At 44.7% G+C, this 24772-nt stretch overlaps 1 long non-coding RNA gene across 1 annotated transcript; it reads left to right on the forward strand.

The window, feature by feature from the left end:
• Positions 1 to 8199: 8199 nt before the first annotated feature.
• LOC128113703 (uncharacterized) lies at positions 8200 to 14906 on the forward strand. Its single transcript, XR_008219598.1, has 2 exons — positions 8200 to 10215; positions 11050 to 14906. It is a non-coding gene; the product is annotated as an uncharacterized LOC128113703 (long non-coding RNA).
• Positions 14907 to 24772: the final 9866 nt, after the last annotated feature.

Genomic DNA, 24772 nt, shown 5'->3' on the forward strand with positions numbered 1-24772 from the left:
AGATCTTGGTCACATTGTCCTTCTTCAGCTTTAGTGCTAACAGACAACATGACTAGATCAACAAAGACCCTGGCTACTGTAGCCTGGAACTTACCACAAATACCTGACAGGTGCCTAGGGTGTGGGACAGCAGGAGGTTAGAGACCTGATCATCCTTTGGAAATGCTGGTCTCAAATGTCCCCTAAGGTGACCCACCCAACCACAGCCTGTGTACAGGCCCGCAGAGGCCTGGTGTTTTCGGTAAGTACACATCAGGTCTGCGTGGAGAAAGGAAAATATGGGTTTGATTGGTAGCAGAATCCAGAAGGTTCTGGAAGTGCCATTTGAAATGAAAACCTTTAGGGATACAGGACAGGAGACCTGAGAACAGAGATGGTCACATGGTCTGAGCTTACCACTCAGCCTGGGGAAACTCAGTCAGTACCTCATGTCACTGATGCTCAAAAAACTTTACTTGAAGTCCAGGGGAAAGATCTGCAATGCTGAGGTCTGTTCTGGAAGGCCTGTCTCTCTCAAAATGGGCCTGAGATTGGATTTTTTTCTTAACTGATGAGAGAATTCATGTTTTCTGAAGCAGTAGGTCCTGAGTAAGCCTTTGGAGCTCATCTGACATTCTGGAAGGCTTGCCACCTCTGAACAAATGTCCATCCAGACACTTAGGAACAGTGACTTGGCCGCTTGCAACTCCTTCCGTCAGGGCCGTGCCTTTTCTATTGCTAACGTATAAAAAGTTTCCAGTCGGCACCTCCCCTGATGTTCACAATGAATCACATTCAGGGCAGGGGACAGAAGGTGGGGAGGGAGCTTGGAGCCTGGCCAGCCCCAACTGTCAGCAAGAGGAGGCAGATATATTGGTCAGGACAATTAGAGAGGAGGGTCAGGACATTAGAGGCTTTGGCCGAGAGTGCTGGCGATCCGGCAAGGATCCTTTGGACAATGAATTAGTGTTGGCTGAACTAACCCAGTCAGACAAAGGGAATTAAAAGACAACTTTAATCAAGACTAAGCCTCATTTCCCAGCCAAGGCAGCAATGTCAATGCCTAAGAATGTCTGCTCTGGGCCGCCATGGTCCAGCTTGCCTCGTGAGTGGGGACCCTGCACCTGCACCGGACAGCAGTGTGCCCAAATGATTCAGGTCAGGGAGGACAATCTAGATCATTCTTGTTGCTTCCCAAAGATTTCAGCTGTGAGGCTGTTTTTTATTGTGAGGTGAGGGGAATTGAACCCAGAGCTCCGTACATGGGAAGCAAGCACTCTCCCAGTAACCACGCCCTCCAGTCCTGACTCTTCCACTTCCCTGACAAAAGGCAACACTTATCATTTGAATGCAGATTAGTACTGAACTCTGAGTTCATGAAGATAGATACTTTCAAGTTACCGCCAAGAACTACATGGTTAGTCCCGGGGTTGAGCTGTAGTTGGACTGATCATGGCTTTCAAAACATTCTCCCATCTCTAGGGCCTCACCAAAGGCTCCTGGTCCTCCATTTGAGTGAAGAAGCCTGCTGGGTGTGGAGGGGTGCTGCAGGGGGCTGACTGTCCCATACATTCTCTCCTCTTCCTCATACACTCAGACATATGGCTTGGTCTGAGGTTTACCGTCAATTCTTTGATGGAAGCAGGAGGAACTTGAAGATCAATTAACAGCATTAGTTACTTCTGGCTGGGGAAATCAAGGAAGGCAAATTGATCTCTGAAGGAAAGGTTGGATTTAGGCCAATGTTTCTGAGCTCAGACGACACCTTGCAATTGCAGCATAAGCAGTGATTAGAACTAGGAGTGCTGGGACTCAACCAGTCATTTCTCCTTCAGTTGCCTGGGGCGAGGCTCGGGTATTGATATTGGTTCTGTCCCTCTGGGTGTTAACATGTGGTCATGTGTGAGAACCCCCGTCTGAGGCTTCCAGCTGAGAGAACGATTGTATATGTGGGCACGTGTCTCACCTCTCTCCATAGTGTGTGAACTCCTGGGACAGTGGTTGTTTGTGTGGGCACATGTCCCATCTCTCTCCACAGGGTGTGAACTCCCGGGATGGCACTTCACACCTTGGCATTTTTTCCTATGGTTTAACAGAAAGTGGGGTCTGAGTAACTGTCAAGTATGAGTACTTGATACACGGATAAACAGCATCATTCCTCAGACCGCCTATCCCCTGGAGGCAGAAACTACTACTTTAAATATGTTGTAATGCAGAGGGCTTCTAAGAAAAATCTGGGCCAGCTGGACCTGTGATTACTCTTCTAGTTGCTTAAGGCAAGTCTAGACAGAAAAAAAAAAAAAACCCTCTCAGACAGTGAAGGCAGGTGTCCGGTGGGGATTTTTGGTGGTGGTTTCTGTATTTTGGTAGATCGTCTGATAAAGCCAGAAGCCTTCTCTGAGGCAGGCCATTGGCTCCTGTCATTTGTTGGGGACAGTTCTCTTAGTCACTGAGACTTCGCATCTGCTTTTCTCTAGGAAGGGTAGACCATGGTACTACTTGTCTAAATATTCTAGGAGGATCCTCCGCAATTATCCCCCAATATACCATTGAGAGCCAAGCGCCTGTAGTCTGAACACTCAGTTTAAAAATGTTTATCAAAGAAACAAATGAAACAACCCCTCCAAAAACAAAACACAACACACAAAGAACAAAAGAACAGTGAGATAAACAAGTCAGAAGAGGGAGAAACCCGGGTTCAGAATGAAGACTTCCCGTGGGAGCCTTGCTGCTAACAGCACTATGGGCCATATAGAGTTCATGTTTTTATAGTCTGAGGTCATTTGGGTTTTAAAAATAGAGCACAAAAAAGAGAAGTTATTCAGAATTTGAGAGAACACGGGGAGTCTCACAATTAAATGAAAAGGGAGTGTTTGCTTTTTTTTGTGTGCTAGGGACCAAACTCGGAGCCTTGTGTATACCAGGCTAGTGCCCACCTTGACGTTCTCTCTCTGGCCTGAAGCTTTCTGGAGACAGGGTCTCACTGTATAGCGAAGGCCCGCACTGGTCTCACAAAGTTGGCCTCAAACTCCAGATCCTCCTGCCTCAGCCTTCTGAATGCTCGTATCGGCAGGCATGTACCCAGAGGAAAGCAGTTTTCTTGACTTCTGTGTCCTGGTGTTTTCTGCTCTCCTCCCTCCCCTCCTTCCCACAGACACTGACTGAGCTAAAATGAAAACCCCACAACGAACACTTCCTGAGAGCGGTCCCGCTCTAATCGTGGCGGTGGGAGACAGCCTGAGAAGCTTTGGCACAGGGGCTCTGGCGAGATGCTCTGAATTTGCCGAGGTGGGAAGGGGACAGTGTGTTCCAGAGGAGAGGTCAGGGAGCCCAACCAGAGTTTTGTGACCATTCTTAACCAGCTGCCTTGGCTCCATTGAGCTGGCATTGTTAAGAACAGTGACAAAGATCCATGGGTCAACAGTGATCACAACTGATCTTGCTTACAAGAGACACAAAACTGACAATCTGGCTCATACACCTGCGCTGAACAGGGAACAGGTCTGGGTGCGGGCTCCAGTTGGTTCAATAAAAAGAGAATATATAAATTCATATAATTGAAAAGTCCAAGGGGGCGCCGGAGCGATGGCTCAGAGGTTAAGAGCACTGTTTGCTCTTCCAAAGGTCCTGAGTTCAATTCCCAGCAACCATATGGTGGCTCACAACCATCTGTAATGAGATCTGGCGCCCTCTTCTGGCCTGCAGGGATATGTGCACTGTATACATAATAAATAAATAAATTTTAAAAAAAAGTAGTCATGAAGCTGGGTGGTGGTGGTACATGCCTTTAATCCCAGCACTCAGGAGGCAGAGCCAGACGGATCTCTGTGAGTTCGGGGCCAGCCTGGTCTACAGAGGGAGTTCCAAGACAAGCTCCAAAGCTACACAGAGAAACCCTGTCTCAAAAAACAAAACAAAACAAAAAAGTCCAAGGAAGTCCAGACTCATGCCTTCCACTCTTGTCCTTCTATTCTTTCCCACTGCTCATCTCTGCTGTCAGCGGACGGCTGTACAGCCGCTCTTACTGCCCACCTCTAAGCCAGCCTCTGTGACCAACCAAGACGGCGTTGGACTCTGATGGTTAGAGCTAAGTCCACACTCATCTTGGGTCACAAGTAGAAAAACAGCAACACGTCAGTCACAAGGGCTGAAAACAGGACAGTCTGGGCTGGCTGCAGAAGGCCTGGGGACAGGGGGGCTGCCTGCAGGGGGACCACATGCTGCCCCGAGGGGAGAGTGGGGCAGAAGCCCAGGCAGGAGGCGATTACTGGAGACAGCAAGGCAGGAGGTTCAAAGAGAAGGTTAGATGCAGTCCCCAGTGCGTGTGTCTGGAGAGGCTGAAGACAAAGTGAACGACTGCAGAGAAGGTTAGATGCAGTCCCCAGTGCGTGTGTCTGGAGAGGCTGAAGACAAAGTGAACGACTGCAGACTCCAGACAGGTGGCTGAGTCATCTCTTCTCTGGAAGGTCAGAAATCCGGGAGGGGACAGATGCTGGCCCTGCGAGGGGGAGTGGGAGTTTCAGAGACGGAGGCTGGGGGCTGCTGTCTACAGAAGTCCTCAGGGAAGGAAGGAACAACTTCTGGACCCCAATTCAGCCCCCTAGTCCCTGGGTGGGTTCGGGTACCTCACCCCGGAGCACTCTCACTTTCTGTCCTCGAGGTCCTCCAAGCTTGCCGTGGAGGAAGAACGGCAAATCCAAAGAAACAGTCCCCGACTCCCAGGCTCCAGTGAGGAGCTGACATTAAGTCACATTCATCACGGAGGGGGTGATGGCATCAGTCCAGGGGGCAGAGAGGCTTTGCAGGGAGGGTGATGCCGGAGCTGAGCTGGAGCGATATGAAGAGAGGAGTGACAGACAAAGAACCACACATTCCTCACAGGGCTCAGCAGTGTGTCCCGAAGTCTCAGACAGGGGCTTCAGAGAATGGTCATAGGCACTCTCACAGTTAGACATTACCGGAGATCACTGGAGTCCCAGGTTTGCTATGGTGTGCCAGAAAAGTGGGTGGAGTCGGCGGCAGAAACAAGGCTGGTGAAAAAGTGACCCAAGAAAAGACGAGGAGAGTAGGTGGCTGCACCGGCAGACTCGAGGAAGAGGCGGGGGGTTGGAAGCTCCCCACTTTCCACGGTACACCTCTTGCAGGGCCTATCCCCACCCTCTCAGCCTACAATGCTTCCACGCGTCCTCTGAGGCTGTTGCAGCCTGCAGAAACAGGCGGGGTAACAAAATGCATGCATCACAGGCAGATAAAAGGGGAGCACTGTGGGGGAAAAGTAGTCATTTCTGAAACTTCGTGGCTTTTCTTTCAGAGACAAGCAATTAAAAATAAGGGGAAGGAGACCCCCAAACTATGGACAATGGAGAGATGCCCCCCGCAGCTGCCTAAGTGGCAAAGTTTGTGTGCAGCACTGCCCTCTGCTGGCCACAGCTAGATCTGCAGCTGAATGGCAGTGGCATCTGCCATCTTGACCGGACTATTGAGAGCACAGGTGATTTGGGCTTTTGAATCATTGTAAGTTGAGTAACATGCCATCATTAAATCCACACATCCTGCTCTTAGAAACTGATTCCGCAGCTTGGGTTTTTAAACTTTCTAGTTGACTGTTCTAATAAGACAAGCGCTCTATGAAAAACCTTAAGGGCTTGAAAAAGCGTTTGTTTGTTTTTAGCATTTCGATGTACATATAAAGGTCATAGTCACTTGGAGATGGGCTATGAAAGTAGAATAATTTCCTAGAATTAACTAATTTCCAAATAATGTCTGATAATTCCATAATGTTAACAATAATGAGCAACATGGATTGAACATGTATAGTTATTGGTACCTTTTATACACTACATTAATTTTTATATATGTGTGCAAGTGGATGAGAGAGAGAGAGAGAGAGAGAGAGAGAGAGAGAGAGAGAGAGAGAGAGAGAGAGAGAGAGAGAGAGAGAGAGAGAGAGAGAGAGAGAGAGAGAGAGAATGTGTTATTCCTTAGGCACAGTCCACCTTCTTAATACTTTTTTGTTGTTATTGTTTTCTGAGGCAGGGTTTCTCTGTGTAACTGCCTTGGCTGTCCTGGAACTCACTCTGTAGACCAGACTGTCCTGGAACTCACAGAGATCCACCTGCCTCTGCCTCTGGAGTGCTGGGATTAAAGGTGTGCACCACCACCTTGCAGCCTTAATACTTTTTAGATGGGTTCTCTCACTGGCTTGGAGCCTGACAATTAAGTTGCGGGCTGGCCAGAAGCCCCAGGGGACCACCCGTTTCCACCTCCTCAGTGCTTAGAGTACAAGTACTAACTCCACACTCTGGAAGGTGGAGGAGGGCAGAGATTCTGATGGCCATCTGTCTATCTCAACCATCCCTCCTAGTATAAAATGGTTCCCCATTCTCCTCTGATAGCTACCCCAGGGGTCTTTAGCCTTAAATCACCTGTGAGATGTTTTTCCTGCTGATGAAGGACTTCTATATCTGCCATCTTATTTAAACCTCACGATCCCTGTGAAGCAGTTTGTTGCCTGTATTTCACAAGTTAGGAAACTAAAGCCGACACTTAGGTTTTTTGCCCATATTCTCACAGCTGGGTCAAGTGATTTATTCTGCCCATGTAATGGAAGCTGCTAAGCTGAGGTGAAACTTGACCAGAGGCTAGGTAAAGAGAGGACTAGGCAGGGTGGTATTGTTTTTGCTCTTTGGGGAGACCTGCCACCCAGCCCCTAAATAAATCACACACAGAGACTTATTCTCAATTATAAATGTCCGGCCTTAGCTTGGCTTGTTTCTTGCCAGCTTTACTTAACTTATTCTGACTAGCTTTTTTCTCTGTGCTTTTACCTTTCTCTATTTCTACATACCTTTCATTATTTTTTACTCCATGGCTTGATGTGTAGCTGGGTGGCTGGCCCCTGATGTCCTCCTCCTTCTCTGGCTGCTTCTTCTCTCTCCTCCTAGATTTCTCCTTCTAAATGTTCTGTCTGCCCGCTCCGACTATCCTTTCTCCTGTCTTGCTATTGGCTGTTCAGTTCTTTATTAGACCATCAGGTGTTTTAGACAGGCACAGTAACACTGCTTCACAGAGTTAAACAAATGCAACACAAACAAAAGTAACACAGCTTAGAATAATATTCCCCAACAGCAGGGCTGTGAGGAGAGGCAGGTCCCCACAGCACCATGGCCCAGGTCAACATTGTTCATTGTATCTGAAGACTTTTGATCTGGTCTCCATCAGAGATTCTAAAATTGAGGGGGTGGGCAGGGTTGAGAAATAAGGTAATGACAAAGACGAATGCGAAGTAAAGGCTGTTGGAGAGAAAATAAGGTTCTTAAAGGTTTTTCTCATCTCCTTTTAATATTTCTACATCCTCCTGTGGAATTGAACCCTTGGTTATGATCAAATGCCACAGAGCACACAGAGCCCTGACCCATGTCCCCCAGTGTGATGACACGCACGGAGAGTTTCTTTCATTCCTGGAGTTGGTTGTTACAGGTTTGTCCTTCTGGGAGGTTTCGGGAGGTCCTAATTTGCTTTCCCATTTTCCTGCCCCCACTTTTATCAGGGTCCTTATCACTGAGAAGGGCTGTCATTATTATATGATCACAAAGCTTTCCTTTGGGGTTAGTTTAAAATATTTCAAGTTTCATTTTCATTGTGAAATGTTCCTACCCAAAAGAAAAGTGGCACAGAAACAGGTAGACACTTGACAACAAACTTAAAATAGTTGCCTTTTCTAAACGCCCTTATAGTATTGATTTCCAAACGAATCCCATGATGTTTGGAGATTATGCATCAGCTTGCTGAAAGGAACATTTCTAGACTAATTAAGTTCCATGGAATGTCTCTGAGCAGAGCAAACAAAACAAGAAGGATTTACTAATTAGGCAGCTCCCAGAACCAAAGAAGGTTGTTTTGGTGTGTGTGTGCGTGTGTGTAGGGGGACTAGGGGGATGCTTTTCAAATCTTTATTTTTAACCGACACATAAAAATATACTAAAGGGTACCATATGATATTTCCATATATGTATACATTGTATAATATTTTATATTAAACATACCTGTCCTCAATTATCCTCATTTCTAGCTTTTTGAGCACACAGTACCTTGCTGTTACCGGCAGTCACCACTCTGTGTAACAGAGAGGCACAATTTCTTGCGCCTATCTTTTTTTTTTTTTTTTTTTTGGTTTTTCGAGACAGGGTTTCTCTGTGTAGCTTTGTGCCTTTCCTGGAACTCGCTTTGGAGATGAGGCTGGCCTCGAACTCACAGAGATCCGCCTGGCTCTGCCTCCCGAGTGCTGGGATTAAAGGCGTGCGCCACCACCGCCCGGCTCTTGCTCCTATCTTAACAGCCCCTCTCCCCGTCCAGAACAGTTCTGAGAACTCCCGCCAGCAACCTGACCAAGCAATATTTACTAGAAAAAAAACAAAGGTAAGAAACAGAAAACAACTTAATTGATTACAGCCTCATCAATCAACCTGTCAATGGTCACAGCTTCATTAAGAGCTGGCTACATGGTCTCCTGTGTCCAGCCAAGGCTCAGTTTCTGTTCTTGGAGTCTGTATTGGTTGATCTGTTAGGCCCAGGGCATGAGTTTGGCCTTCTAGAAAGGTTCCTGAAAAGCTTTCCAATGATGTTACCATTGCTAGGTTTTGGTGGTAGTACATCTCGCTGTGGACTATCGTGGTAACTGTTCTGTGTCTGCTCGCCAAGAATGCCCATTGTGCTGTTACTGGGGAATGTGTTCTAGATAAACACTCAAGTCAAGGTGGCTGGCAGAGTTCAGGTCTTCCACGTCTTTGCTGATTTTCTGCCTGCTTTTTTTTTTTCTTTTAAGTTACGTATGGTGATATTTTATTTGTATTAAAATGTTATTTGTATGTTAATAAATAAAGTTGCCCGGGGGTCAGAGCTATTAGCAAGCCATAGGAAAGCAGGGCAGTGGTGGCGTACACTTGTAATCCCAGCACTTGGTAGGCAGAGCTGGGTAAGTCTCTGTGTGTTCAGGGATACAGCCATTATTGGATACACATGCCTTTAATCTCAATACCAATCATGGAAAACCTGGAGGCCTATACAGACAGGCTGTGAGGAGGCGGTCATGTGGTTGGGTTTACAACCAATGAGAAGGCAGGACAGGAACTCTATATAAAGACTTTAACACAGGGGTAGCTCTGGTTCGGAGAGGTAGGACCACCGCAGGAGGAAGGGTAAGGTTTTAGCTCTTAGCTCTGACCTCTTGACTTTCTTCTTTGCATTGGTTCTGTGTTTCTTATTTAATAAGAAGGTTGTTTACATCTACAGTTACATATTGCTACTCTTATGTATGAGTATTTTGTCTCCATGTGCACCATGTGTGTGCCTGGTGCCTGCTGAGGCCAGAAGAGGGTGTCAGATCCCCTAAAACTGGAGTTACTGGAGTCACAGAAGGTTGTGAGCCACCAGCAGGTGCTGGGAATTGAACCTGAGTCCTGTGGAAGAGGAGCCAGTGCTCTTAATCATGGGGCCATCTCTCCAGCCCCTCTACGTGTTCTTTGAACAGCCAGACAAAGGTCGTTGCAATCTCCACTACAGTCATAGACTCGTCTATTTCTTCTTTAGGTTCCTTCATTTCCAATTTCACACATTTTAACAATCTGTTTTTATTATGCTGTGTCTTCTTGTTGAATTGAACCCCTGTTATTATGAAATGTTCCTCATTATCTCTGAAATATTCCCTGCTCTGAATTCCACTTTGATGACAGCATGGCCATTTCTTTATGTTGAAAGTAGATCTCTTGAATTCTGTTCTTCATTCCAATTTTTATTCCTCTATTTTCTACTTTATTTTAGATTATTTGAATATCCAGTACTGTAGTTGATTAACTGTGTTTGGATAATTAGTGTTCCATTTCAATTTACCTATTGGTTTTTGGTACTTCAGGGGTTGCAATATGCACCCCTAAACCACCACACTCCACCAACAGGTGCCATTTCATCATTTCAGATGAAATACAGGCCCTTTCAGAGTCTATCCGTCCTTTTTCCTTCCTTCTTATGTCTACAGACAGTGAAATATATTCTATACAGCTTAGGGTTTTTTCTCTTTCAATAGCCGTAACATGCTTTAACCTCTGATGAGAGAAGAGCTGTTTTCACTAACATAGATATATGCTGCATCTTTTTTCTTAGGTTGCTCCTTACATCCCAAGCCTCCTTCTAATGTCATCTCTCTTCAGCCCAAAGATCATCACCAGCAATTCTTTCTGGGTAGGTCTGTTGGCCATAAATTCCTTTGTTTTCTTCATGGCATAGGACACCACAATGACTACGGTTAGACCCTCCTTTTGGGTCAAAAGAGCAAAAATGAAAAGGCCAATAAATTCCCTACTTGGCAAATTAATTTTAAAGTATACTTTTTAAAAGGAAGATTTTGAAAGGAGGTGCCCTGAATTGATGTGCCTTTCCCCAGAAGACAAAGGTTACTAGATGAAAATCCCAGGGCCAGGCATGGGATACCTCCTTATGAGTTATTGGTCAAGGAGGCCCCAGAGACCCCCACAGCAACAGACTATTGTCATTTTCTATATTGCTCAGTATAACTAGATGGTAAAACCCTATTTCTGATGACACCGTACACTTCCGTTGTAGAAAATGGAAATCAAGCTGTAGACTTCCTTCCTGTTGACTAGCTTTCATAGTGGGTTAAAAAAAAAAGTGCCATCCAGGAAAAGGTCACAAATGGTCTCAGCCAGCACTGGACTCTGCGTACTACAATACTGACCTTCTGGTCAAGATGCACATACCAGGCAATAGTGGCATGACTGTTATTGGGGAACCAACAGTCCTTTTAAAAATGTATTTTAGGCCTATTCCACTGCAGAACATTCATGCCTGCACTGTAAATATGTTCATAGCCCATAGCTGGGAGGGTCACAGGACCTAAACAGAAAACCTATTACTATTATTTTATTAAATGGATATGTTGTCAAACTAACTGCCTTTTATATATGTGAGTAGTAATTCCTATAAATTAGTACTGTTGTCAGCTTGGTCAGAGAATCTTTTTTAAAAAGATTTATTTGCCTATTTTTATTTTTTAAGATTTATTTTACTCAGATGAGTCTTTTGCCTGCTTGTATGTTATGTATACCACATGTGTGTGCCTGGTACCTGAGATTGTCAGAAGAGGGTGCCAGACCTTCTAGAACTGGAATTACAGACAAGTGTGAGCCACCGTGTGTGTGCTGGGAATTGAATCTACAAGAACAAGTGCTCTGAAACACTAAGCCATCTCTTCAGTCCCAGAGAAGCTTTAAAAACAGTTAACAACAGTTAATGCAGAGACCCACAGCAGGTCAAGTCCTACGACGAATCCATGAAGATTGAAGCTCTGCCCTAAATGGGACATCTCTATCAAACCCTGACGACTCGGGAAACATTGCAGAAGAGGGTGAAGAGTGGAAAAGCCAGAAGGTGAGGAGCAGAGCTGTGAAACCTGTCTCCTGGACATGATGTGACCATTGCACTCAAGAGCTCTCAGGGGCTATGGCTAGTCACCTGCACAAGGCCAACATACAGCCAAGCTGGTCAACATTTTAGTATGGATTTGAGAGGCACTCAGAAGGCCTCACCCCTGACTGTGGAGCTATTGGTAGTTGAGGGCTTCTAGAGGTGTGGAAGATGGTTTTCTTCCAGAATGTGGCTACTGGTAGATTTACCAGACTCCAGTGCATGGCCCCACCCCCACTCACGTGCAGGTACCACTAAATGGACTCAGTCACATAAAAGAAGAGTGTATGAAGTCGGGAGTGGGTGGGTTGGGGTGTGTCCTGAGGATTAGGGTGGATACAATCAAGGTACACTGCATAGATGTATGAAAGTTATCAATGAATAGAAATATTCCTTAAAAAATGGGGAGACCACCACAGAGATTCATCTCTGCAGATCTTTTAGACCTTTTGTCTTTTTCTCATGTCCAGTGATTTTAATTATAATCAATATAACAGATTGTAATTGACTTACTCTATTTTGATTCAAGTTTGTCTCATCTGTGTTGGGTTTAATCACCCCCTGCCTCCCTTGCCCTAACTTTTTATTACAGAAGTTGGGTTATAGATTTGAAGGTTTTTTTCCCTTTTCTTTTCTCAGATAAACATTTAAAACTATAAATTTTCCTCTGAGTACTGTTTTAGTTATGTCTCATACATTTTGATATAGTATATTCATAATATTTTTCAGCTCAAAATATTCATTAATTTCCTTGTTCTTGTTTGAACCATGGATTAGCTAAAGCGCTCTGTTTAATTTCCAAACATTTATTTATTTGTTTAAAGGTTTATTTTTATTCATATGTAGGAGTGTTTGGGCTACACATATGTTATCCACCATATGCATGCTTGGTGCCCAGGGAGGCCAGAAGAGAACATTGAATTTCCTGGTACTGGAGTTACAGATGGTTGTGAGCCATGCACACAGGTGCTGGAGTCTAATCTGGATCTTCTGAATGAGCCTCCAGTGGTCTTAACCACAGGGCCGTCTCTCTAGCCCCCTGATATCTAAATATCTTCTCCAGATATGGTGTTTTGACTCTTGAATTCTAATTTAATCCTGACGAGTTAATGAAACACAGTAAGAACTGTTTCTGTTAACTATATCAAGCATATTAGGCTTGTTTTTATGACCAATACAATTGTCATCCTACTGAATATCGTTGTGACATTCACGAAGCAGTCAGTCATGATTTTGGGATGATGATTTACAAGAGTTAACTTAGTCAACTTAGTGGTCAGCACCTCTATACGCCTCTAATTTTCTATTTTTTCTGTAAACTGCTAGGCAAATGTCATGGTCCTGCACTTCTCTCCCTTTATTAGTTTTTGCTTTACTCTCCCCTGGAGATTCACACAGGGCCTCACACATGCCAGAAGTGCTCTACCACTGAGTCAGATCCTCAGCTCCCGGTTGATCTTTCTGTAAAGTTCTGAATTTGAGTAAACAGTTGGCCCTCCGAATACAGGGCTTATGCATCTGTAGATTTACCCAACCGCAAATCAAAAATATCTGAAATCTGCACTGCATCTGCACTGAACACTCAAGACTGTTTTCCTTGTAATTGTTGGAAATCATCCTAATTGAGGCATTATTGGCAATTGCAATAAATCTAGAGGTGACCTAAGGCCCACGGGCCCTACGCATAGTTCATGTTATACGGGGGCTTGAGCAGCCACAGACTCAGGGGCCCCGGGGGGATGCGGAGCCAACCCCACAGACACCCCCAGGCTACCATGTACCCTGGCAGGATCTTCTCTTCTTCAACTACGTTTTGAAATGTTTCTTTTGTCTTTGAGGACAAGCATCATCTTAAAACCCTTCCACCTGACGATGATATAAATACAGTTTTCTTACAATTACTTCTTTGCTGGCACATCTCTCTTCTCTCCAGCCTTGAACTTCTCTGAGTTTTTTTTTTTGTTTTTTGTTTTTTTTTATTTAAAGTGAGAAATGTGGTCTTCTGTAGGGAACATTTGTGAGCTTGCTGTTTTTCCTCATTTGATAGGGTCTGCCTTTCCAGAGTTTGGTCATTTATAGTTAATGCGGTTATTACATAATCGGGTTAAACTACAATAACTTGCTGTTCGCTTTCTAATTGCCTCAACTGGTCTTTGTTCTTTCTTTGATTTTGGATTCATTGACTTTAGAAAGAAAAAACCATACTCTACTGTTTCTCCACTGTTAGCTTATTGGTTATAACTTTTTCCTTTTTAAACCTATTTTTGCAGTGATTGCTACAATATGAATTTTTAACTTGTCACAAACTCTCTTCTGAGAGAATGTTGCCCTTCATAGCTCTATATTTCTGCTCCTTTCTTCCACCCCTTGCGTTACCCTTCTCATACGTGTTCCATGCATGTAAACCCTGCATGCATTGTTACCAGGAAGTTTACATAGTAAAAACATCTTTTTTTTTTCTTAAAGGCTTAAATTACAGATTCTGTATTTCATACATATTTACTGCCCAGCTTCCTTTATTGCTGTGTACAGATCCACATTCCTATCTGGTATTGCTTGCTTCTGTTTAAAAATTATCTCCTTTAATTTCTTTCCCTGATAATCTTCCTAGCGATAACTACCCAGCTTCAGCTGCCTAAAAATGCTTTATTTGCTGCCTTTATTTTTGAAAATATTTTTGCTGGATGCAGATTCTAGATTATTAGTTTTTTTCCTTTAATAACTTCTATTATTATTGTGACTTATTGTATATTAATATTTAGTAGGGTGAGTTCCTCCTCAATTCTTTTGTTTTTCTCTCTAATTATTTTTCCCACAGGAAGTTTAAAGCCATCTTGTCTGACTAAAAGAACTTTCTGTTGATACTTTTAAAAATTTCATGTGTAGGTTATCTTGGGAGTAATTAACGCTTTTCTGATCCTATACCTTCCTGTGTATGAGACAAGTTTGTCTTTTTACCTTTTTCCAAGTGTTCATTTGCATTTCTAAATAGCATCCAAGAAATTTTCCTCAAATAGGTCTTCAATATTTCTTACTATGTTTGGAGGCCTTTCATATTTTTGTGATTGGTCCTGTAGGTGATGAAGTCTTGTTATTTGCTCTAAGCAGCCTTTGTGTAGGGAGCCTGTTCTTCTCCACTAGTCTTGTCCCAACCATCTCACCATACTCACTCACATTCCCCATTCATTTGCTGGTGACTTTTCCAGTGTGCATTGCAATGGTTGTGCATTCTTACATCTGCCATCTTGGGAAACTGAGGTGAGCAGAAATGCTGCATTTAAAGCAATAGAGTTACAATAAGACAGATTCAGATAAAATAGTTTACAATGTGTGTAAAAATGTACATAGGCTTTGAAGAGAGAAAAAAGTAATATATGCAGTTACAGAAAAAATAGTTTTAAAAAAAATAAAGTCTTTAAAGATAAAGTAAAAGTGATATAAAAAAAAAAGCCAGGTAAGATGGATATCACACAGAGAATCTGGATTGTATTGTCTTTGTGATTTTTAACTGCAGAAAGACATTTGATTGTAAAGACTGCTCAGTTAAACCAATATGTATATTTTAAAGGTACCTTGACTTCAAAATTGTGTAAGGATATGTTGCTTTGGAAAGGAGGCTCTGCTTTTGTTTCCACAGAAAGCAAGAGGCTATGGGTTTGTTCCAGATTAAGATACATCAGGTTTGACGCCCTGAAAGGTCTCCAGTGACACCATGGCCCAGATGATCCAACATCCAGAATGGTTTCAAGGCAACTGGCTCAGAAAATACAGCCTCACAGACTACCTCATAATCCTAAAATTTTCTTTCTGTTCCCATAAGAATACAGCGCCCTCATCCAGCAGGAAGTAGTATGAGAAGCTACACCCAAATTCCCAAATATACCAAGCTGGCTTTGGAGATGGAATTGGCTCACTCCTTCTCTAAACCCAAGCATATTTGCTATAAAAAAATTTTTTGAGAGATTCTTTTGTCTTATATCAGAAGAGCCCTCTGGTGTGGGACAGAGAAAAACCATTATTTTTATTTAAAGCAGGTTGATTATAAATACAATCTCTTTCTAAAGAAGGAAAGGGGATAGTATAGATATATAGGATGAAAGGGTAGATTAATAAACCTACTTTTTTTAATGCATACATTGTTTGTTGTTTTTACTCAAAAAAGATATCCAATGAAAAGATTAATAACCATTAAGTACAAGCAAATTCACAATTAATTACAAACAAATTGCAATTTGATTAAAATTTACCACCTTATGAATTATAATGATATTTCATTTAATTCATTCACACAATATCTTGTTTCCTTAAATTCTGACCTGTGACCCAAGAAAATAAAGCTTTGGGGAAAGAGTTATGTAAACATTGAAGTCTACAATACATACTTTTGTTACCAATTCTATAGTCATGAATACAAAAGTTAGTGAACTTGAACAACAGTTTCCACTGGGTCTGGCCCCCATGGGGGGCAGCAATCTCTGCTGGACCTGCCTGAGCAGCAGGGATGCTGAGTGGTGCACTAATGGCATCCCCAGCAGAGGGAGACTTGCTTAGAGGGCTTTACAGCCTGACTTACAGCACCAGCCTGGATAATACATACCCCTGTAAGATGTGACTAAGGCAGAGAAATAAGGAAACAAGTACCCAGAACCAACAGGAAAGGGCCCATCTCACCAGAGCACATCAGGTCTGATGTATGTGTCCATGCAGAATGATCCCGGTAGCTCCAAACACCATAACCCTTCACTGGAGAAGGCCAGCCTGACCCATGCAGGCCTCTGACATCATATAACTACCAGGATGGATCAGACTATGAGAAGTCTCTATCCACACAGCAGGAACATTTATGTGGAAGTGCATAATACCAGAAAACGCTAAGCATCTCACAGGCAGCATTTGAGACTGTTTCCGACACCTTCCAATCAGCCTGCATAAAGCAAATCTTTTTTTTTTTTTTTTTTTTTTTTTTTTCCGAGACAGGGTTTCTCTGTGTAGCTCTGCGCCTTTCCTGGAACTCACTTGGTAGCCCAGGCTGGCCTCGAACTCACAGAGATCCGCCTGCCTCTGCCTCCGGAGTGCTGGGATTAAAGGCGTGCCCCACCACGCCTGGCCAATAAACCTACCTCTAAAGAGCAACACATTCACAGCATCTGCAGCACCTGAATGTCTTTTTATACTGTCCTGATAGTGCCTTTCTTCTTCCCCTCCGGTTCTGGATGCTTTAGTCTTCATTTAAACCCTTTTCATCCTGTTGCATTATGTATAGTTTATGGAGTGTACACGTTACCGATTTGTCATCTTTGGACTGTATTTCAAGGTAGCTCCTTTTCCACATGGTTAGATGGATTTTGCCTTGAGCGCATCTGCAGTAGGAACCACTTCCTGTGGAGTCCCACGGGCCTGTCTGCGCAGGCATCTGCGTGACTTGGTTCACATTCCCTTTGCTGGCTCTGCTCTTAGATAATTTTTATGTTTATTTTTTGACTATAACTTCCTTCAGTTATGGTTAGGAGAAACTCTGAAAAACACCCACACATGGCACAGTTTTGGAAGCTTGATTTCTGGAGGTCTCCTCTTCTACCACCCACAACGTCAGGCAGACAGTCAACTTCCTGCCACAGCCTTCCACCAGTGGACAGACTTTTCTAGTCCTTATATGGAGGAAACAGCCCCACCTGGCTTTTAGCTCTAGTCACCAAGACCACTTCTGTCTCCTGTCACTTGCAGCTCAAGGTTCAGCTCTTGGCTCCTGTGGCTCTTAAGACCCTGCACCTAGGTGCCACAGCCCTAGGAACCATTTGTTTTTAGCATCTGCTCAATGGTATAGGTTTGATTTCCTATTGTCTTCTGGGCATTTGGGAATTTTCCTTGCTTGTTGAGTTTGGCTATGAGATGATACTAGCAGCCATAGCGGCAAAGACATTTTGACTTTGCAATAGCAGTGCGACCCTTATCCCTCGTGTGCCCTGATGTCCTCAACATAACAGGAGGGAGGCAATTTGCAGAGGTAGTCTCTGACTCCAATCCATAACAATGGCCTGAGAGAGGACTGGGCGCTTTTGTAACAGTTGCTGTGCTTGTTTTTGTTACTAATATCATTACGTAATCTCACTGTTTTTTTTTTTAGAAACGTAGATAGTATTTTCCTGAGAGAAAGGGGTCCACAAATTCAAATGACAAGCAGACTAGATCTCCTGTCCTATAATGTTGTGGTTCAGCTTCCCAAGGTAAATCATGGTAGTTGATGAGCCGCACAAGCGGTTAAGGGTCGGCTTCGACAGCTTCTCTTACAAAGTAATGAGGCTGAATTCCAAGGTCTGCAGACTCTACCTTATTGACTTGCATGCCACCTCAGGGGTGTGTGTGGGGTGGGGGAAGGCACAGTGTGCCAACAGTAATTGTTAGTAAGCCCAGTTGGAGGATGTCGGGAGATGCTCAGAGGCCAAGGGTCTGAATGTTTCTCATTAATTATCTTCAAAACAAACTCTCAGCCGAAAAACCCCAATTAGAGAGCCTCTCATGGCTCAGACGGCCGTGGTGGCAAATGCGCCCTGCACTGGTTTTCATTTCAGAAATTGGAGCAGTGCAGTGGAAAACTGTGGACTCTGAGTCAGCCAGGCTGGGTTCAAATTCTTTCTCTCCCATCTACCAGCTTTAGGACAGTGGACAGATGAGCTGGTGGCTCCGTGCCTCAGTTTCCCCTTCTGAAAGATAGAGATAACAATATCACGGCATGCATTTCTCCACACTATTGCACAGATTAAAACAGTAGCTCTCTGAAGAGCCTGCCTAAGCTATTCAAGAGCGGATTAGCCATCACCCCATCCCTTATATGGTACTTCTTGGTCCTTCCATGGGGCGACCCTGAGGATCCTAAAGACGGTCCCTCCTGCCTGAGCAGAGGACACAGGATCTGGAAGCTGGTGATATTTTCCTTCCTTGGTCACATTCCCCTCCTTTCTGGTCTCTTCCAGTTCCTTTTAGTTCTCTTGACTCCAACTTCCTCTCCATCTCCTCTGGGTCTTCACACAAAGGCCCCCCCCACATACACACAGTGTCACTGGGCCTGTAGCTTGCCCTCAGGGTCTGGGACTCCGGACTCAAGCCTGGTGCTAGCCCCTGAGTGGTCTCTGTCCTGCAGCCTTGCCCAACCAAGTGGAGCTCCTAAATCCAGGGACTTTCTCTTCTCAGGGAAAGGCCTGAAAACTCAACTGAGGGTGAGTCTGCTGCCTCCCCAGCCGGAGATTGTTCTCGTGGTTAGGAAGGGGTGAGTGACGATGGCTTCAGTCCCCACAAAACTCTTTCCTCAAACGAGCATTGTGTGCCAAGCTGACTTCACCCCTCTTTAACTGGTTGCAAGGAGTCCAGTCCACTTTGGCTTTAATTAAAAGATCACGAAGCTTGGGTAAATGATGGAAGAAAGATATAGGAGCAAAGAGATTAAAGCTGTGCTTTGTTCTCATTGGCAAGTTTAAAGTTTGAAGAACATTGAGTTATTGAGCCTTTTGCCATTATGTCTGAGGGGAGGATAACAGAGCCAGCCCGTGGGGCACACATGTGTCCTTCTGAATGAGTTCTTAGCTTTGGTACTATCATTTGTCACTCGATAACTTTTACGGACAGATGCTCACACAGATCGACACTTTGATATATACATTTACACACCTAGAACTCTGTGCTTCCCCCAGTATCGAAAAGTGGAGAAACTGAAGTCAGTGAGAAAGCAGTGAGGCCTCTGTTTGTTTACTCATGTTGCTATAACAACAGGCCAGTAATCAAGCACCTTAGTGCAGCAGAAACATACTGCCTTGCAGTTCTGAGACTGGGGTTTGCTGCTGCACACTCCCTCTGGAGTATGGGGTGTGTTTGTGTGTGTGTGTGTGTGTGTGTGTGTGTGTGTGTGTGTGTGCGCGCGCGTGCACGCACACCTGGCCCCTCTCCTAGCTCCGCTAGTTCTTGGCTTGTGTGCCATAAACTCAGTCTGCATGTGGCATACTCCTGGTGTGTGCGTGCCTGTGGCCAGATTTCTCTTTTATAAGGACGTCAGTCATATTGGATTAGTAGCCTACCCTTCTCCAGAATGACATCATCTAACTAATTACATCTGTCTTTCTCTCCTACTTTTAAGACTCCCTATGATTGCACTGGACTCGTGTACTCCTGATGATTCAGAACGCTCCTGATGGAGGTCCTATCTCCATAGACTGGGTATTAGGATTTCAACATATGACCTTGGTTGGGATGGGGTGATACAATAGAATATTAGCTGAGCAAGTGGGCATAAAGAGCAGACCACGTAGAGGAGCATCCATGACTGACGGGCCTATCAGGGTGTTTGAGAGAGACACCAAGTAAGAGTTATTTTAGCCAAGGGAGGTAAAGCTGCAGTTGGGGTTGTTGGCAAGAAGAACTGTCATTTGGGTTTCTGGAGATGGACACTTTCCTTTGTGGACAGACAGTCTTGTCTGCTCATAAGTCACCAGGATAAACAATATGATTACACCAAAATAAAGAAACTTGTTCTTGGAACAAAATGATGATGTCACGCACCTGAATGTGGTAGCTGCAGGGTGAGACAAGAAGACCGTTTCCCCAAGTGAGGACTTACACTGGCCTATTGGTCTTGGGTATTAGTTACCTGTTTGCTGCTGCAACAAATTACCATGAACTTGCTGGATTGAAGCATGAGTTTATTCCCTTAGCACTGTTGTTCAGAAGTCTGATGTGGTTCTCACTAGGTTACAGTCAAGGTATGCTAAAGACTCTTTCCTCCAACCTCTAAGGCTACTCAAACTCCCTGGCCTGTGGCCTCTTCAAAGCTAGCAGTGTAGCATCTCCCTGACCCATCTTCCATCGTCGCATGCCCTTTGCTGAGCCTTTATTTTGCCTCTGACCTCTACTTCTACAGATTCTGGGCATGGTGACATGCTTCCCATCCCACCGCACAGGAAGCTGAGGACTAAGATGGGATGATGTTGAGATGTGGAGCTGCTTGAGTTGGGTAATGAAACCCTGTCTCAAACCTCCAAAGCAAGAGAGGAAAAAGGAACTCAGGACAGTCACTCACACCTGTAGTCCCGGCACTTGGAAGGTGATGGCTGGAGGTCCAGGAGTTCCAGGCCAGCCTGGGGCTGCATAGCAAGACCCCGTTACAAAAACCAGGGACAAGTGACACAGGATTCCATTGCCTGCCACTCTGCAGAGAGCGATGCCAGGTGCTCTCCTTCGCTCATGGTCAGTCCTGGAAGAAACGGAAGTTCCGGAGCCAGGTGGGCTGCGGCAGCCTGAACACATATATTAGGTCAAGAGAAGGCATGGTGCTTCCTGCCCTCTGGGCTGACGGGTTGGAGGAGGTCACGGCAGTCAGCTTTTGGCCATTGCGGCAAACACATCATGGAAACAACACAAAGGGAGGAAAGATTTATTTTGTCTCTTGGTTTCAGGGTGTCGTCCATGGTCATTTGACTCTGGTGCTGCAGGGCCTGAAGTGAGACGGAACATCATGGCCGGGAACATGGGGTGAAGGGCAGTGGCTCACTCCATGGTGGACGGGAGGCAGAGAGAGAGGAAGGTCTATCCAAGGAAAAGAGAGACCCTTCAATGGCACACCCTCCTTCGAATAGCTCATTCAACTGTGAGCTTTAGGGGGCTCGTCCGCTGATGAGTTAATGACCTTGTGACCCAATTGTCTCTCCAGAGTGCCACCAGATGAGGCTTTGTGAGTATGGGGGGGGGGGGGGGGGTTGGGAGGGTAGTGGATAACGTCTTCAGAGGAAAGTTTGGACAAGAATGTACACTTGGTGTTCTGTTTGCCTTTGTTTTTCTTTCTTTCTTCCCCCCCCCCCGCCCCCGACATGTTTTAAGTGAAGAAAATGAGCTGTTCAAGTTTTGGTCTTAGACACCCAGCTCACAGTGGTCCACAGAGATTTAAGTTTTTAAGTTCTTACCAATTTTGATGGTCCAAAATGCATCTCCAGGAAAAAAAAAAAAAACCAACACAGTAATGGGATCACTGACAGCTGGGATTCCCATTGGTCATGGGAACAAAGAGAAGGAAGGGGGCCTTGACTCGGTTCAAAAGGACATTTGGGGTCAGCTGTGCCTCACCCTAGACTTGTCTCATAGGCCCTTATCACTCATCCTCTGGTTTGGCCGTGGGATGTGGGTCTTCATCCATGAGGAAGTGACCATTGCTACATTCAGCAAACAGCTGTAGGGAGACACTTTAGTGTGAGGGGGCCCAACCTTAGCAAGACTGAGTGGAGATCCTGTCAGAGCTCACAGAGGGAAAGGGGGACTTAGAGGCTTGAGGAATTAGGAAAAGAAGACAAAATAATGATAATGGTTTATTATTATTATTATTATTATTATTATTATTATTATTTTATTATTATATCTAGAGACAGAATCTGTGCTGTGGTGGGAACACTGGCCTAAATCTACCGGGCTCACGTGAGAAGGGTGCCTGTCTCCTAGCCTCCCAAGCAGCTAAGACTTTTTGAAATCAGCCCTTAAAGGATTGACTCAGTAAAAAGAAGGTTCTAGAAGACAATTTAGATAAATTAGGAGAGAAAACATATGGGACATGGTAATATGTTGGACATATGTGTAACAAAATTATATGTATAAAAACAAAACAAAATTCAAGAGGGTTAGATGATACACAGAGTCTGTGTGTCCTGGGTCCTCAATCACCCAATTCTTTCTCTAGAGGTAATCTTGATATTAATGCATATTTAGCAGAGAACCCATCCACTCCCTCCCTCACAGCTGAATGGTTGAACCATCTTTTAAGAACAGAACCAAGCATGTGTGTTTCCATTGTTTTCTCTGTGGTGAGTGATGTGACAACTCTTTCCAACCACTTACTCCACATAAAAGTCTCCACACACCATTTTGAGGGCCAAGTTCCTGCCTCAAGATGCAGAAAATTTGAGGCCAAAGGTAATTATACAATGTTAACCGATCCCTGCCCCCACCCTGAAATCCACAAATATCTCCAGAGACTTTGGGTTCCGACAGGGCACTCATTGTGGGATTGAGCCAAAAGGAGCAGGATCCAGATCTAAGGCCCTGGAAGCCCCAGCAGATCTGTGGCATAATCGTCAGATGGAGACCAGATAGGCTCAGGTGGGGACCAGGGCCGCTGGAGACAGGCAGGGCTTCCTCTGCCAGGAGCTAATGTGCGAAGGGGTTCCCCAGGGGACCCTTAGAGACCACTGGCATGCGGCATGGCACTGGAAAAGAGGGGTTCACAGACTAGGGAGGAAAGCGGAGAGCACGCAGATGGAGCCCAACTCTCCCCAGCTGGGTTTCCTGACCAGAGAAGGCCTCCCTCATGGAAAGGTTACAAGGGAAAGATTCCGATTTTTCTTCCCCTGCTGTGAAATCAATTAAAAACAGGAGGGATACAAAATGGTTTCCTAACCTCCTCCACCTCCTGGCTTGCTTTCTTCTTGGGGATGGGCCAGGCCCGAGTGAGGAGAGACAGGAGTCTCATGGTCTGAAAATTCAGCAGCAGCTTAAAGAATGGTGGCCTTTTGCCCCAGCTCTCCTCAGGGGACCTGAGGCTGGCTGGGAAATGTCTCCCTGGAACATGCACAGAGGAGGAGGATCTCGGGGAAGAGGAGCACAGAGGAGCCAGCCTCAGCTTCTGTGGCCCACAGGCTCCTCCAGAATAAAGCAAGCAGATTTACAAGAGAATTTATTTCCCACCAAATAATTCAAAGGACTTGTGATGTTTAGACATTATGGATTTATAGGAAGCAACATCAATACTTTTTCATTCTTGCTTTGGTCTATGAAAACTGATCCTGATAATATTTACTGAGTGAGTTCCACTTTGATCCAGGCACTTAATTAGGCACTTTCTTAGATTAACTCTGATTTGTATAATACCATGCCAGATTAAATAATATTTTCTCCAGTTTCAATATAAGGAAAATGAGGTCCAGAGAGGCTAAATAATCTGGCAAAGACAAAAGAATAAATGTCAAAGCCAAGTCCAATTTACATTGTCTGCTAACAATGATAATGCTAATATAACACTAGTGATTGTAATAATAGTTGTACGTTGGTTGAATGCCTGTGTGTCTGATTGGACTCTTTGGTAAGTGATACCTGTAATCGTCATAACAAGCAGAGTGAAAAAGGTTCCCAAGATCCTCTTACAGATGAAAAGGTCATAGTTCAGCAAACAACTCAAGGCCATGCGCTGACTTGGTGAGTCTGGCCTTGAACCCAGGTCTTTTTGGGTTCTTTGATGTTGGTATTCAGTCCGATATGAATGAATGAAACTTCAGGGATTCAGGATGACACATTTGTCCCTAGGTACTTCTGGTTCTTCCCTCATCCCCAGACAGAGGCCCCAGCTTGTCTGTGGTTCTCAGAGGCTGAACTGGGCTGTACACACAGAACACAGAGCCCCTGCCAACACGCATTGTTCTCAGCCACATGTAATGTTTCCTAGGGCCTTGGCCAACTTGGCCTCGGCATTTTAGACATCTTGAGGGCCGTGGTTCTAAGCATCCTGAGTGGATCGACAGATTTTGTTAGGACATTCTGCTTCAAACCACAAAGCTGCCTACATTTTTCCCAGTCAAGAGTATGAGCTGGAACTGACCGGTCATTTCAGAGTCTGGCAATCCAAGGTGCTCTTTGCACACTCGATGAGAAGTCATGTGAATACGGCTCCTGGGTTTAAATGCTCTCCCTACTCATTAGATAGGTCTGATCTGCTTTGACTAACTGCCTTCTCTGAACCTCCACTTTCCAAAACACAGCCTCCCCCACATCTTGGGGAGTCTTGACATCTGTATCTTCACTCACTTGTCCCCATAGCTCCTTCACCCTCAAACCTGTCACCCATGAACGACAGCAAGACAGTCTGTTTGGAGTGACTTGGAGAAACAGCCAAACCGTTTTCACATTCATTGTGTCTTTTGGGCCCATATTCACTAAAGGGCAGTACAGGACTAGAGCGCAAGTTCCCTCCAGATCCCTCTGAGCCCACATCTCTCACTCTGTTCCAAGTCATCGCCACGCTGAGTCAGAAACATTGCCCCAACCTGAAACAGTTCCCCTAGAGTCTTAAAAACTCAGCTTGAAAGGCTAAATCACCCTCAAAGTGGAGTTATTTCCAGAATAATCCATTTCAAAGGCTTATTTCTTGAAACTGAGATTGCCATACAATTTCAGTAATCTCACTAGTACCAGTGACCAATCATTCATTCATTCAATCAATCAATCATTCAGTAAAGGTTTATTGAATGTCCTTTAGGGATCAGGTACTGTGATCAAGGAATTTAATTGACAAAAG

This window comes from Peromyscus californicus, unplaced genomic scaffold, assembly GCF_007827085.1.
Source record: "Peromyscus californicus insignis strain IS unplaced genomic scaffold, ASM782708v3 Scaffold_18__1_contigs__length_77618521, whole genome shotgun sequence".
NCBI classification, from domain to species: domain Eukaryota; kingdom Metazoa; phylum Chordata; class Mammalia; order Rodentia; family Cricetidae; genus Peromyscus; species Peromyscus californicus.